The sequence below is a fragment of the Oncorhynchus kisutch genome, linkage group LG26 (genome assembly GCF_002021735.2).
Source record: "Oncorhynchus kisutch isolate 150728-3 linkage group LG26, Okis_V2, whole genome shotgun sequence".
Lineage (NCBI taxonomy): Eukaryota > Metazoa > Chordata > Actinopteri > Salmoniformes > Salmonidae > Oncorhynchus > Oncorhynchus kisutch.
In genome coordinates, this window is record NC_034199.2 from 22,828,009 (window position 1) to 22,842,216 (window position 14,208).

The 14,208-nt window shown below is 48.8% G+C and overlaps 1 pseudogene; it reads right to left on the reverse strand.

The window, feature by feature from the left end:
* LOC109885933 (BCL-6 corepressor-like) overlaps positions 1 to 14,208 on the reverse strand; it is a 63,175-nt pseudogene that overhangs the window by 12,045 nt on the left and 36,922 nt on the right.

Below are 14,208 nucleotides of genomic sequence, written 5' to 3' on the forward strand. Positions count from 1 at the left end.
AGAGAGAGACAGAGAGAAGAGGACAGGAAGAAGAGAGAGAAGGATGGAGTAAGAGAGAGAGATAGAGGAGACAGAGAGGGGGGGGGAGAGAGGGACGAGGGGGGGAGAGAGAGAGGAGAGAAGAGAGAGAAGACGAGAGAGAGAGAGAGAGAGAGAGAGAGAGAGAGAGAGAGAGAGAGAGAGAGAGAGAGAGACAGAGAGGAAGACAGAGAGAGACAGAGAGAGAGAGAGAGAGAGGGAGAGAGAGAGAGAGGGAGAGTGTGTAATTGAGTGCTCTACTGCTCAAATGCTCCAGGGTTTTCTCGTTATGTAAAGAATGCACATACCCTTACACAGTGTTGGCATTGACCTACACAATAACACACACTCCCAAAGCTCGAAGCCAAAGATAAACACGCAGACACACACACACACACACACTAAGATACCTTTCATACCAAGACGTTTTTCAATCAATTTTACCATGCCGCCAACTTTGCCACCTTTTCGTAATATTTGAACGGTAACAAAGCCCTGTACTTTTATTTCCACCAGCCGACCTAGTCATGATAGTGGTAATGTATTTAGAAGTCCCACCAACCGACCTAGTCATGATTGTGGTAATGTATTTAGAAGTCCCACCAACCGACCTAGTCATGATAGTGGTAATGTGTTTAGAAGTCCCACCAACCGACCTAGTCATGATAGTGGTAATGTGTTTAGAAGTCCCACCAACCGACCTAGTCATGATTGTGGTAATGTATTTAGAAGTCCCACCAACCGACCTAGTCATGATAGTGGTAATGTGTTTAGAAGTCCCACCAACCGACCTAGTCATGATTGTGGTAATGTGTTTAGAAGTCCCACCAACCGACCTAGTCATGATTGTGGTAATGTATTTAGAAGTCCCACCAACCGACCTAGTCATGATAGTGGTAATGTGTTTAGAAGTCCCACCAACCGACCTAGTCATGATTGTGGTAATGTATTTAGAAGTCCCACCAACCCCTCAGTATGAACATCGCCTTTCATCTTACCATCTTTCCATTAAATCATGAACATTCTATTGTTGTCCGACATCAAACTTGTCCTTGTCAATCACAAAGCTTCACAGAAACGCTTTCAATGCATTTATTCTGTGTATTTAAATGTACGTAGTTCTGTCCTTGAGCTGTTCTTGTCTATTGTCACAGAAATGCACACTGTCATTTCCTCTTTTCTTCTTGATTTTGACAGGTAAATAATTAAAGGCCCTTATATTTATCTTCAGCCAAAATAACTGTTGGGGAGTTTGAAAAAATAGGAAGCGTGTGATGGTGTGAACACATCCAATGTGGATCAAAAAGATCTCCTTTCTGAAGTCATCCTACAGAGGTTCATTCAGGGCAGCTTGTTCTACTTCTTTACATGACCGGAAAGTGCAGATTCTAATGCTTCTACAGCGAAAGAAAATGAGGACAAAACACAACTGCGTTGTTATATGACAGTGGTTCAACATGGTCGTGACACTCAAATTGTTTGGAAAAATATATATTTCTGTTTTATTCTGGTATTTTCTATTTGATTCATTTTGACTTGAAACTTGAACCTGTTGACTGATCAGGGCAGAGGGATGTCGGCTAAGTGTGTCTCTTGTCTGTTTAATGAACAAAAGAACAACTATTGATTTCATTTGCATGGCACAGCCAAGGGCTGCACAGACTAATAACAAAGTTCACCCCAAAATATGCCATTCTATTCATTTGAAAATACATTTTACTAGTCTTATGTTTCTTAGGACCTGAAAAAACAAATTAATAATGGATAATTTGTCTAGCCAGCTCATATAATATAATATAATAACCAGAACAATCTGACAATGTTTTGAGTTGCCAACTTCTTATTCACCATAACAGGAAAATACAAGGATATGATTTACAAATGAATTACAAGTAGGCTAAGGCAAGCTGCTAACTTCCTGTTTTGAATGTGGAAAAAATTAAAGCAGTGGAAGGTCTGAATTTAAAGAAGGAATCTAGAACGTGCAGCTGCCCGGTTACCATGACAACAGCTGCAACAACAGGGTCAAAGTTGATTGTCTCTTGCTCCTTCCTGGTAAAAGCAATGGCTATATCAAAAAGTGAATAGTGTCAAGAGAGGTACAATTAGTTATGTTTGAAATAAACATTTCCCAACTGTTTTTACAGCCAACATGCCATGAATTCTACAGTATGTGAAAGAATGAAAACACACACATACACACACACACACACACACACATACACACACACACACACATACACACACACACACACACACACACACACACACACACACACACACACACACACACACACACACACACACACACACACACACACACACACACACACACACACACACACACACATACACACACACACACATACACACACACATACACACACACACACACACACACAATCCACAGGGAGATTTTCAGGGCAGGAAGAGGTCAGAGCAGCAGCAACACTCTAAACATCGCAAACATGTTTAATCCCTTCCTATCTCTCATTCTCCCTCTCAGTCTCTCTATTCTCCCTCTCAGTCTCTCTATTCTCCCTCTCAGTCTCTCTATTCTCCCTCTCAGTCTCTTCTCCCTCTCAGTCTCTCTATTCTCCCTCTCAGTCTCTCTATTCTCCCTCTCAGTCTCTCTATTCTCCCTCTCAGTCTCTCTATTCTCCCTCTCAGTCTCTCTATTCTCCCTCTCAGTCTCTCTATTCTCCCTCTCAGAATCTCTATTCTCCCTCTCAGTCTCTCTATTCTCCCTTTCTCTTTCACTCCTTCTTGAGTCATTCCATCTCATTTCCGCAACCCATGACACCCACCATCTCAGATTGTTCTGAAATTGTGTTTGTAGTTTGAAACAGGTAGGATTGGCATTCCTGAAACATTATTTTGTTGAAATGACATTTTATCTCAATTTAATGTAATTTATAGGATTCAGATGATAAATAATAAATATAGTACCCAGCATCTGATTTAAGACATTAGGAATCCCCCCCAAAATTCTAAAACCAACCACGAACCCCCCACACCCCGCGCCAATCCCACGCCAACAGCCAGTATACAGTATCAGTTCTCTGTTTACTGTTTCTCCATACGATGTAATGTATTCCTTCTGGTTGTGTTTTTTTCTATGTTATGGTTTCTAATGGTCTTCAATGGTAAAAGTACCAAACACACACTGTATAGTGTTTTGCAATTGCAATGGTATTGGGTTGTGTTGTGTTTAATGTTATATTTCACTAATCACAATACATATAGAGCTCATCCCTGATCATTTTATTGAAAAACATATGACTGCCATGCAATTCATTGTTTCATTAGGGTTGGCACAACCTTTTAGTCCCTGGCCCATTTATCCATCTAAGTTTTGGGCTTGTAGGAAAAGTCTTCATATGAGAATTGCATAGGGATGACCCTCTCAGAGAGCAGCCACTTGTTGGACTAGTCAAGGATAGTTGGGTTGCTCCTGAGTGGCACAGCAGTCTAAGTCACTGCATTGCAGTGTTGAGGTGTCACTACAGCCTGGGGTTTGATCCCAGGCCGTGACCGGGAGTCCCAACTGGCCGTGATAGGGAGTCCCAATGGGCGGCGCGCAATTGGCCCAGTGTCGTCCGGTTTAGGGGAGGGTTTAGCTGGGGGGGGGGGGCTTTACTTGGCTCATTGCGCTCTAGCGACTCTTTGTGGCAGGCCAGATGCCTGCAAGCTGACTTTTGTCAGTCAGTTGAACGGTGTTTCCTCTGACACTTTGGTTCGGCTTCCGGGTTTAGCAAGCAGGTGCTAAGGAGCACGGCTTGGTGGGTCATGTTTCTGAGGACGCAGGACTCAACCTTCGCCTCTCCTGAGCCCGTTGGGGAGTGGCAGCGATGAGACAAGATCACAATTGGATACCATGAAACTGTGAGTAAACAACACAATTTATTTTCATAATGAGAGAGATCTATTGGTGTTCTACCCAAAGTTGCAAAGGAAATGTTGTGATCTAGTTAATAAACGCAGGAGACCAGCAAAATTGATAAAGAATGTGGCGGTATAGCAGGAACAGCAGCATCTAGTGGTCAAAATCTGGTACTTTCACAGTACTTCATGCTAAATAATGCAAGCGACTTCAATGGCTAATTTCTCTGAACATGGAAAAAAAATCCCCAGATTAACAGGGAATACATTAAATAGCATGGAGAAGCAATATGGCAAGCCACAGATACATACTACTTGTCAAACATAGAGAACTGATACTGTATACTGGTTGTATACTGGTTGTATACTGGTTGTTGGGATGGCTTTGGCATGGGGTCTGTGGGTGGTTTTTGACCTTTTTAAAAATGTATTCCTCGTGTCTTACTCATTGGTAGGAAGAAGTTTGATCCAAATCGAATGTCGGGTACTATATTTATTGCATATTATCTGATTGGTTGAAATCAATTAGCTTAATTTCTCAGAGATCAAATTATATTTCAACAAAATAATGTTTCAGGAATTCTAATCGTATCTTTTACTAACTACAGAAACGATTTCAGAACAATCTGAGATGGTGGGGGTAGAAATCCTCTTTCTTGTGCCTTTTGAGGTGGAACGACCCTCCTCTTGCGGCCTCAATCCACTGTCTCTGTAATTTATCTCACTGTCTCTCCAAGTCCCATTCCAGCCTGTTAAATCTGACACCAGACCTGTTAACACTGAAACCCCAATGACTCCACCACTCACCTTGTCCTCCAAAGCTGCTCCCAGATCAGTGTTTCCATGCTGGTTGTTGCCGCCGTTCAGCAGCTCTCTCCTCCGCTCCCTCTCTCTTTGGCTGATGTGTTTTGTCTTGCACGGCCGCTTGCCCTTGGGTTTGTCCATGTCGCTATGACGACGGGGCTTGAGAGAGGCGGTGTCTTTGGTGGGGGGCTCAGGGGCTGGGGGGGGAAGGCACTGACCCTCAGTCTTCACCCCCAGCCCTCCTCTCCTAGGCTCCTTGGATCCCCAGTCACATCCTTGCCCCACGAGGGGCCCCTGGGGGGCAGATCTGTCCCTCTGCTGGGTTGAAGGGAGCAGTCCAACTACAGGACAGAGAGAGCGGGAGAGAATGAATGCAAGTTTAGAAAAGAAGAGAATGACATTCACTGTGAACTTCATAAAAAAAACATCAGAAAAAGGGAGAAAAATAGAAACAAAGTCTGAAAACTGATATAGAGACAGAGGAAGAGAAAGAGAGAGACTGAAAGATAGAGGTGTGGAGGTAAAGACAGAGAGACTGGAGGATAGAGGTGTGGAGGTAAAGACAGAGAGACTGAAGGACAGGGGTGTGGAGGTAAAGAGAGAGAGACTGAAGGACAGGGGTGTGGAGGTAAAGAGAGAGACTGAAGGACTGGGGTGTGGAGGTAAAGAGAGAGAGACTGAAGGACAGGGGTGGGGAGGTAAAGAGAGAGAGAGACTGAAGGATAGGGGTGCAGAGGTAAAGAGAGAGACTGAAGGACAGGGGTACGGAGGTAAAGAGAGAGAGACTGATGGATAGGGGTGCGGAGGTAAAGAGAGAGAGAGACTGAAGGACGGGGTGTGGAGGTAAAGAGAGAGAGACTGATGGATAGGGGTGCGGAGGTAAAGAGAGAGAGACTGAAGGACAGGGGTGTGGAGGTAAAGAGAGAGAGACTGAAGGACGGGGTGCGGAGGTAAAGAGAGAGAGACTGAAGGATAGGGGTGCAGAGGTAAAGAGAGAGACTGAAGGACAGGGGTGCGGAGGTAAAGAGAGAGAGACTGAAGGACAGGGGTGTGGAGGTAAAGAGAGAGAGACTGAAGGACAGGAGTGTGGAGGTAAAGAGAGAGACTGAAGGACAGGGGTGTGGAGGTAAAGAGAGAGAGACTGAAGGACAGGGGGTGCGGAGGTAAAGAGAGAGACTGAAAGATAGGGGTGTGGAGGGAAAGAGAGAGACTGAAGGACAGGGGTGTGGAGGGAAAGAGAGAGACTGAAGGATAGGGGTGCGGAGGTAAAGAGAGAGACTGAAGGACAGGGGTGTGGAGGGAAAGAGAGAGACTGAAGGATAGGGGTGTGGAGGGAAAGAGAGAGACTGAAGGATAGGGGTGCGGAGGGAAAGAGAGAGACTGAAGGATAGGGGTGCGGAGGTAAAGAGAGAGACTGAAGGACAGGGGTGTGGAGGTAAAGAGAGAGACTGAAGGATAGGGGTGTGGAGGGAAAGAGAGAGACTGAAGGACAGGGGTGTGGAGGGAAAGAGAGAGACTGAAGGATAGGAGTGCGGAGGTAAAGAGAGAGACTGAAGGACAGGGGTGTGGAGGGAAAGAGAGAGACTGAAGGATAGGGGTGTGGAGGGAAAGAGAGAGACTGAAGGACAGGGGTGTGGAGGGAAAGAGAGAGACTGAAGGACAGGGGTGTGGAGGGAAAGAGAGAGACTGAAGGATAGGGGTGTGGAGGGAAAGAGAGAGACTGAAGGACAGGGGTGTGGAGGGAAAGAAAGAGACTGAAGGATAGGAGTGCGGAGGCAAGCTCGACTAGCTCTCTACGTCTGCTGATTTATTAATGAGGATGAACATCTCTGTCTGGGAGCGCGCACACATACACACAAACACATTGTGGAGGCACTCTCAGTTTGAGTAATGAGTAAATGCAATTCCCACAGTACCCATTATTGACATTTTAAAAAATGTCATTGAAATTACAATAGCTGGAAGGTGGGGGTGGTTGGCCTACAAGTCTAAATATTTTATTCCCTGGATACACATAAACACACACACTGTCTCTTAAAGCTCCCCCCAATACACTCACACGTACATACATCAGTCACACCCACACCCGTATACACACACTCACCCGTACACACAGTGGTGGAATATTACGCCTCATTAACCCAGGACAGTGGTTGCCGTAGTGCTGTCATTGAATAGTTGGGAGGAGGGCGACGCTTCACTGTCAATCATACTCTGTGGTTACCACGGAATCATCAAGCCAGCAGGTAATACCCTTTCTGAATCTCCTTAGTTAATCCCTCTCTCTTTCTACGTCTATTCATCTCTCACTTTCTCAGCTGTGGTGTGAGCACGGGGAAAGCCCTAGTTTGACACTCTCTCTGTCTTTCTCTCTCTCTTTGTTTCTCTCTCTCTCTCTATTTGACTGGCCTTGAAGGGAAACAGTCATTCATCACACGTTAGTCACACTACACCTGCCCCCATATTTCTAAATGGCATGTGCACGTGCTCTCACTCACTCACTCACTCACACAGCACACACACACACACACACACACGCACGCACACACACACACACACACACACACACACACACACGCACAGATCTTCCTGCTACGCCAGCATGTCTGTGCCCGTTACCAGTTAATCTGACTATTCTCTCATCATTCATGTGTTTGATTGATTTAAAAAATGTAAGGACTTTCTGTGTTGTTATCTGGTGTTGGTGGGCCATGTTGACCTGTTTTACTGATCATCCTCAATCACCATGATCAATAAACATTGTCCTTGAGTGTACTTTTAACAGAGATGAGATTTACTTCAAGATGCATTCACATTGCTTACACATGCCAAGTGTTTTCAGATCTACACAAGTGCCTCGGGAGGAGGGGTTAGGGTTTGTTCTGGACAGGGCATAACTATACTGGTGCATTAAGCACATGCCGTAGAGATATCCCTTATTGAGACAGCGGTTAGGGTGTTGGTCATTGGTGCTGGTTACAACACACCTATCTGATCGAATTAAAATAAGTATTTTAACTGAAAGATGGAAATCAGTAGAATTCTCGATAGCTGAGCAGCTACAAGACGACTCTCTAGCATCTTTTTATATATCATGTAGAACAAACGTGTCTCTGATTAGGAATCAGTCACATCGCAGTTCTATCTGGAACATTCCAACATGTTGCCAGAACATGGCCCAGGTGCTGGTGTTGCTTCTGACACAAATATACCTCGGTTGCCATGTTCTCAGAATGTCAGAAATGTGTATATTTACAGTAGCATGTCTTCACTTTCACATTTGCCATTTAAGCAATGATTGTGCCAGTTATACCAAGATAATGCACAACACAGAGTTCCACCTCCCAAGTTTAAATGTGGAAAAACAGACAAGTTGCAACAGAATCACTTGACCTACACGGAATGTGTGGATTTAAGAAGACAATGGAGAAATGCTCAGCTACAGTATATGATTGATATATACGGAACGTTTTGGAGCGATAGAGGAAATGTGGTTATAATTCGTGCACAAGGAGTAATTCTCACCTTCTAATGAGAAACTCATGTTATTTAGATCATGTCTGTTGTAACTGTAGCCAAATCACGGCATCAAAATATATCGCTATGAATGTGACAGTAGGGTAACTCCCCTAGCAGGTCTCAAACCCAAGCCACTAATTCCCTTACCACTGTACCTATAAGGGATATCCCTCATTGGGCCAGTATAGTTATGTCCTGTCCAGAACAAACCCCTCTTCCCGAGGCACTTGTGTAGATCAGAAACCACTTGCTACGTTTAACCAATAGGGTGAATGCACTCTGAAGTAAATCTCAGCTCTGTTAAAACTCAAGAAAATATTTGATTGAGCATAATGATTCGGGAGTATCATTAAAACAGGTTCATGTGGCCCGGCAACATTAGACAACTAGACAGAAAGCCCTTCAATTACTGAAATAAGCGAATAAAATCAATGATGAGAGAATAATCCAATTTATTGAAACCTGACACGGAGATGTAGCAGGAAGATCAGAATAACGTGAACCAAGAGGCTGTGTTCAAATCCCAGGTGAGGAAATGTTGAATAATAATGACTGATTAATTGAACATGCACAATGTAATCCTGTGTGTGAAATATCTAAGTTGAAAACACTATCTCCAAAGCACTGTGTGAGTATCCCAAACAGACAAAGACCTGTGAATGAATCAGTGGTTCACTAATCAGGGCATTGATTGGCTTAGCAACAAGACGTGATGTGTAATGATTTTTTTGGGGGGGAGGCACAAATGTTTTTGCAACATTTCTATAAAACGTTAGTTAATGACCTAATGATACTCTTAAAGGAACGTTCTCTAACGTTATGGGAACATTTGTTGTTAGCTGGTAGAGTCTTAACCACAGACACAACCTCTCTAACACTCTAAATACTTTCACAGGGCCATTGGAGCCAGCAGGAAGTGTCCTCCTATGTCACTTCCTGTCCACTCTGCAGGGAACGCGCCTGAACCCAGGCAGGCTGACTACACCACTAATGTAGAGAGGAAATGACATCACAAAGCACAGGGATATTGAAGGCTAAACCATAGAGAGCCTAGATGAACTTCTGTCTGTGGCTTCAACACTTCTGTCAGAAAGGAGATACGAAGGACACAACAGAAGATATAGAACAGCTTATTGCACAGTAAACACTGCTCCATACTGTACATAGCAGCAGTAAACACTGCTCCATACTGTACATAGCAGCAGTAAACACTGCTCCATACTGTACATAGCAGCAGTAAACGCCCACTACCACTGGCAACAAGGCTACAGGACAACCCCACAGAGTCAATCAGAATCAGACAACGGTGAGAGGAGAGACCGAGAGAGAGGGGTGAGAGGAGGGACAGAGAGAGGGGTGAGAGGAGGGACAGAGAGAGGAGGGACAGAGAGAGGAGGGACAGAGAGAGAGGGACAGAGAGAGAGGGAGAGAAAGAGAGGGACAGAGAGAGAGAGATACGAAGGACACAACAGAAGATATAGAACAGCTTATTGCACAGTAAACACTGCTCCATACTGTACATAGCAGCAGTAAACACTGCTCCATACTGTACATAGCAGCAGTAAACGCTGCTCCATACTGTACATAGCAGCAGTAAACACTGCTCCATACTGTACATAGCAGCAGTAAAACGCCCACTACCACTGGCAACAAGGCTACAGGACAACCACACAGAGTCAATCAGAATCAGACAACGGTGAGAGGAGGGACCGAGAGAGAGGGACAGAGAGAGAGGGACAGAGAGAGAGGGACAGAGAGAGAGGGACAGAGAGAGAGGGGTGAGAGGAGGGACAGAGAGAGAGGGGTGAGAGGAGGGACAGAGAGAGAGGGGTGAGAGGAGGGATAGAGAGAGAGGGATAGAGAGAGAGGATACGAAGGACACAACAGAAGATATAGAACAGCTTATTGCATAGTAAACACTGCTCCATACTGTACATAGCAGCAGTAAACGCCCACTACCACTGGCAACAAGGCTACAGGACAACCCCACAGAGTCAATCAGAATCAGACAACTCAGACGGACAGACAGACTACCTCGTTTAGCGTCTCCATTAGCCAGCATCTCTCTGGCCCAGCTCTTTGTGATCTCTGGCTTCTGTGACAGAGGTTTCACTTCCGGATCAACCTTGAACTTCCTGTCCCGAGGGGGCGGGGCATGGGCTGGGCTCCAGGTTGGGGTCGGGGGAGGGTCCGGGGCAGGAAGGAGGGGCTGTGATGTGATGACCATGTCCTCTCCTCTTTGACCTCTGGCCTCTCGGGGGAGGAAGAGGTGGGCTTGCGGAGGCGGAGCCCCTTCAGCTCGATACACACCTTCAGCTTCCTCACCTCTTCATCATCATCATCCTCATTAGTAGTAGGAGCCGTAGGTTGCTCACTGCCCCACAGCATGCACGCATCTACCGACCCAGAGAGTGGACGTTAGTGGAGAACACACACACACAATAGGACACATACAGACACACCGACACTTACAGACACAGGAGCGTAACATAAACAGACACACACATGCATGGACACACATAGAGACAAAAAAGACACAAAGGCAAACATGGTGCCCACTCTCACAAGCTGATGAGCTGTAAAGCCTCATGTAAGCTTCACTTTAAGCATAGGAAAGCCTCTGTGTGTGTGTGTGTGTGTGTGTGTGTGTGTGTGTGTGTGTGTGTGTGTGTGTGTGTGTGTGTGTGTGTGTGTGTGTGTGTGTGTGTGTGTGTAAGAGAGAGAAAGGGAGAGAGGGGGGAAGGAGAGAGGAGTGGGGGGGTTCTCAAATGCCCCAGGGAGGACTAGCCTTCTCGCCTGCCAGCACTGGGAGAGCGAGTGCAACCACATGCCAAAAGAAAAGGGGGAAAAGAACAGAAACCCAAACATACAAGAGAAGAAAGAAAGGATCTGAAAAGAAAAGAGCAGCTTGGAAGAAGGTGGCAGAGGAACGGCGCAGCTGAAAGAAAAGAGAGAATGGTTGTCCTGCTCCCTCCCTTCTCCCCACTCAAAGACAGGATTAAACACTCCTCTCTCTCCTCTTGTGCATCCTCTCTCTCTCTATCTTCGCTAAACTGGCTGCCACACAGAGAGAAGGATGGGACAGAGAGAAAGAGAAATTAAGTACAGTAGTTGTGGGAGGAAAAGGTGAGAGGGTTGGAATAGACAGAGGGGTGAAAGAAAGAGGGAACAGAAATGGGAGGGGAGAGAGAGCCAGACAGAGCGAGATTGAACATCTACGGTTATGAGGCAAAGAGAGAGGGGTGAGAGGAGGGACCGAGAGAGAGAGCGGTGAGAGGAGGGACCGAGAGAGAGATGGGTGAGAGGAGGGGCCGAGAGAGAGAGGGGTGAGAGGAGGGACTGAGAGAGAGAGGGGTGAGAGGAAGGGACGAGAAGAGAGAGCGGTGAGAGGAGGGGACCGAGAGAGAGAGGGGTGAGCAGGAGGGACCGAGGAGAGGAGAGGCGCGGTGAGAGGAGGGGACGAGAGGAGATGAGGCGGTGAGAGGAGGTACCGAGAGGGATGAGAGGGCTGAGGAGGTAGGGACCGAGAGAGAGAGAGCGGTGAGAGGAGGGACCGAGTGCAGAGAGGGGTGAGAGGAGGGGACTGAGAAGATAGCGGTGAGAGGGAGGGGACCGAAGAGAGAGAGGAGGGGTGAGGAGGAGGGACCGAGAGGAGAGAGGGGTGAGAGGAGGGACCGAGAGAGGAGAGCGGGTGAGAGGAGGGACCGAGGAGAGAGACGGGTGAGAGGAGGGACCGAGAGAGAGAGAGAGGTGAGAGGAGGGACGCGAGGAGAGAGAGGGTGAGAGGAGGGACCGAGAGAGAGAGCGGTGAGAGGAGGGACCGAGAGAGAGAGGGGTGAGAGGGAAGGGACCGAGAGAGGGCGGTGAGAGGAGGGACCGGAGAGAGAGAGCGGTGAGAGGAGGGACTGAGAGAGAGAGGGGTGAGAGGAGGGACAGAGAGAGAGAGGGGTGAGAGGAGGGACCGAGAGAGAGAGGGGTGAGAGGAGGGACCGAGAGAGAGAGAGAGGGGTGAGAGGAGGGACCGAGAGAGAGAGAGCGGTGAGAGGAGGGACCGAGAGAGAGAGGGGTGAGAGGAGGGACCGAGAGAGAGAGCGGTGAGAGGAGGGGCTGAGAGAGAGAGGGGTGAGAGGAGGGACCGAGAGAGAGAGAGGGGTGAGAGGAGGGACCGAGAGAGAGAGCGGTGAGAGGAGGGACCGAGAGAGAGGGGTGAGAGGAGGGACCGAGAGTGAGAGCGGTGAGAGGAGGGACCGAGAGAGAGGGGTGAGAGGAGGGACCGAGAGAGAGAGGGGTGAGAGGAGGGACCGAGAGAGAGAGAGGTGAGAGGAGGGACCGAGAGAGAGAGGGGTGAGAGGAGGGACCGAGAGAGAGAGGGGTGAGAGGAGGGACCGAGAGAGAGAGCGGTGAGAGGAGGGACCTAGAGAGAGAGCGGTGAGAGGAGGGACCGAGAGAGAGGGGTGAGAGGAGGGACCGAGAGAGAGAGCGGTGAGAGGAGGGACCGAGAGAGAGAGGGGTGAGAGGAGGGACCGAGAGTGAGAGCGGTGAGATTAGGGACCGAGAGAGAGAGGGGTGAGAGGAGGGACCGAGAGAGAGAGCGGTGAGAGGAGGGACCGAGAGAGAGAGGCGGTGAGAGGAGGGACCGAGAGAGAGAGCGGTGAGAGGAGGGACGAGAGAGAGGGGTGAGAGAGGGACGGAGAGAGAGTGGTGAGAGGAGGGACCGAGAGAGAGGGATGAGAGGAGGGACAGAGAGAGAGGGATGAGAGGAGGGACAGAGAGAGAGGGATGAGAGGAGGGACAGAGAGAGAGGGGTGAGAGGAGGGACAGAGAGAGAGGGGGTGAAGCGGTGAGAGGAGGGGACAGAGAGAGAGGTGAGAGGAGGGACCGAGAGAGAGGGATGAGAGGAGAGACAGAGAGAGAGGGATGAGAGGAGGGACAGAGAGAGAGGGGTGAGAGGAGGGACCGAGAGAGAGAGGGGTGAGAGGAGGGACCGAGAGAGAGCGGTGAGAGGAGGGACCGAGAGAGCGGTGAGAGGAGGGACCGAGAGAGAGGGATTAGAGGAGGGACAGAGAGAGAGGGATGAGAGGAGGGACAGAGAGAGAGGGATGAGAGGAGGGACAGAGAGAGAGGGATGAGAGGAGGGACAGAGAGAGAGGGGTGAGAGGAGGGACCGAGAGAGAGAGCGGTGAGAGGAGGGACCGAGAGAGAGGGATGAGAGGAGGGACAGAGAGAGAGGGATGAGAGAGGGACAGAAGAGAGGGTGAGAGGAGGGACAGAGAGAGAGGGTGAGAGGGGGACCGAGAGAGAGAGCGGGTGAGAGGAGGGACAGAGGAGAGGGGTGAGAGGAGGGACCGAGAGAGAGGGGATGAGAGGAGACAGAGAGAGAGGGATGAGAGGAGGGACAGAGAGAGAGGGGGTGAGAGAAGGGACAGAGAGAGCGATGAAGAGAGGGGACAGAGAGAGAGGGATGAGAAGAGGGACAGAGAGCGAGAGGGATGAGAGGAGGGACAGAGAGAGAGGGGAGAGAGGAGGGACAGAGAGAGAGAGCGGTGAGAGGAGGGACCGAGAGAGAGGGGTGAGAGGAGGGACCGAGACAGAGAGCGGTGAGAGGAGGGACCGAGAGAGAGGGGTGAGAGGAGGGACCGAGAGAGAGAGGGGTGAGAGGAGGGACCGAGAGAGAGAGAGGTGAGAGGAGGGACGAGAGAGAGGGGTGAGAGGAGGGACCGAGAGAGAGAGCGGTGAGAGGAGGGACCGAGAAGAGAGGGGTGAGGAGGGACCGAGAGAGAGAGCGGTGAGAGGAGGGACCGAGAGAGAGAGGGTGAGAGGAGGGACCGAGAGTGAGAGCGGTGAGTTAGGGACCGAGAGAGAGAGGGTGAGAGGAGGACCGAGAGAGAGGAGCGGTGAGAGGAGGGACTGAGAGAGAGAGGGGTGAGAGGAGGACGAGAGAGAGAGCGTGAGAGGAGGGACCGAGAGAGAGAGGTGAGAGGAGGG